The sequence below is a fragment of the Dipodomys spectabilis genome, unplaced genomic scaffold (assembly GCF_019054845.1).
Source record: "Dipodomys spectabilis isolate Male_0828 unplaced genomic scaffold, ASM1905484v1 ptg000827l, whole genome shotgun sequence".
NCBI lineage: Eukaryota > Metazoa > Chordata > Mammalia > Rodentia > Heteromyidae > Dipodomys > Dipodomys spectabilis.
In genome coordinates, this window is record NW_024871504.1 from 7,823 (window position 1) to 10,000 (window position 2,178).

Here is a 2,178-nt window from a genome sequence, read left to right on the forward strand (position 1 = left end):
TCTCCCACCCCCTCGGTGTGATTGATGTGGTGACGTTGCGATCTCCTTCGGGCCCGGGCCTAAGCTGCGCCAGGCGAGGGACGGACATTCATGGCGAATGGGACCGCTCTTCTCGTTCTGCCCGTGGGCCCCTGCCCTCACCCGTCCCACCGTGCCGGCGCCGGTGGTGTGCGGGGAGGCGGGGGTGCGGCAACCGGGCCCGGCTGCGCTCTCCCTGCCCTCGCCGTGAGGTCGGGGACTTGTACACGCTGGAGGAGGGGGGCGCCCTGATCTTGCTCCTCTCTTCCCGTGACTCGTTATCGGCACGGGGGTCGGCTCTCTCCGCGGAGAGGGAGGGTCGGTGCTCCGTGCTTGCCCGTGCTGTGTGGTGTGAAAAACCGCGCCTCGCGCTCTGCCCTCTTGCGGTGCTCCCGGAACGCTCCCGGTTGGTTCTCTCAGGTGCCTGAGGCTGAGTGGTGGTGTCGTTCCCGATCCTGGCGTTGTCCGCTGCCTTGTGCCAGCCTGCTGCCCGTGGTGTGTCCCGGCCGTCCTCGGGTTCGTGGGGCTTTTGTGCGAGTGAGAAGTTACCGTTGAGATTGACGTCTCTGCTTGGGGGGGGGGTCGAGGCGGTTCCCCAGAGGAGCGCTCTTCCCTTGTTGCGCTGGGCGGTGGCTTCCCCGCATGAGCTGCCGCCCTGGTCCTGGCTTGTCTTCCCTGCCGTGTCACCTGGCTTTCATCGCACCGGGGGACCTGAGATGTTGCAGTGGGAGGCGAGCGGGGCCCGTGCGGGCTTCCCGCCCGTGTGCGCGACTTTGCTCTGGCCCCGCACGGCAAGGCCGACCGACCAGGGTTGGTGTTGCTGCTGCCGCAGACCCCCCCTGTGCCCCACCCCTCCCTGCCCCCCGTGGTGGGAAGGATGGACGCCTCTGATGTGTGCTGGTTCCCGGCGGGGTTCCCGTCGGGGTTGGGTGCGGGCCACCCTCAGAGTGAGGAGAGGTTCTCTAGCGATCCTCGTTCGGGAAGCGGCGTGTGCTGCTGGGTTGGCGGGGGCCCGCCCCCGATGGGCTCCCGCGGCCCTGCCGCTCCCTGCCCCGCTTTTGAGCGCTAGTGGCTGCCCGCGTCGGTAAACTGCGTGCCCGCGCCTCCCCCCTCCGAGCTGGGGGAGGGTCCCGCGGGACCTCTCCCGGGCCGTCGTCTGGTGTGGTGAGTGGAGGACGTTCCCGATCCGTCCCCGCCCCTGCCTCGCGTGCGGTGTGTCGAGTGGCGGAGCCTGGAGCCCGTGCCGGGTCGCGATGCGAGGGCGTGTGGTGTGTGGCTTCCCGGCCTCGTGCTTGGGTTGCCGTGGGGTTTTTGGGGGTCCCGTCCCCCTCCCCCTCCGGCCCCTGGCGACGCTGTTCCCGAGCGTCTGTGTGGGCCGCCGCCCGTTGGCGACGACGGCGCCGTGCGGGCGCTGGGCCCCGCGGTGTTCCGGGGCCGCCGTGCCCGTGGTGGTGCGCCGCTCGGGGGGGTTCTGGCCCCCCGGAGCCGAGGATCCCGGTGTGTGTGGGCCCTTGCTCACGCGGCCGAAAAAGAGGCGGTCGATGATGGGTGCTGTGCCCGGCGGTGTGGTGTGGATGGAGGCGGTGGGGCCCTGCTGGCGCGGGCGGCTCCGCGGGCGTTCACGGGGTCTTTGAGGTGTGTGCGAGAGCTGCCTTTACCCTCTCGGGCCTCTTTTGGGGGGGCCCGCCGCTGCCGCGGTGGGGGTTTCCGGTCCGCTGGTCGGCCGGCTCGGTGTCCCAGGCGTTGCGCGGGACCGCCCCGGAGTTGGGGGTGGTGAGATCCCGCGTTCGTTTACCTGGCGTGCCGGCTGTGCCCGGAAAGGTCCCACCTCCCCGTTGGTCTGCGGCTGCGCCACCCGCCCGTGTGAGGGGGTGGCCGCTCGCTCACTCGCCTCTCGCCCCGGTGACCCGACCCGGTGACCCTCCCGCTGCTCTTCTTGTTGTGCTTCCGGCGTGCCCTCCTCACCCGCATCAGCCTTCCGCGATCCTCGCCGGTTTGGCCTGGTGGCCGGCCACCGGCGGACGGTCGAGTCGGGCGTTGTGTTGGTGTTCTCTTGGGGGGGGGGGACGGCGCTCAGCTCGTGAGGCTGCTCCCCCGGTGTGGGGGAGGCACGTCGTCGCGGCGGCGGTGGCTTTTGAAGGGTCTTCCCGGATCGGTTTT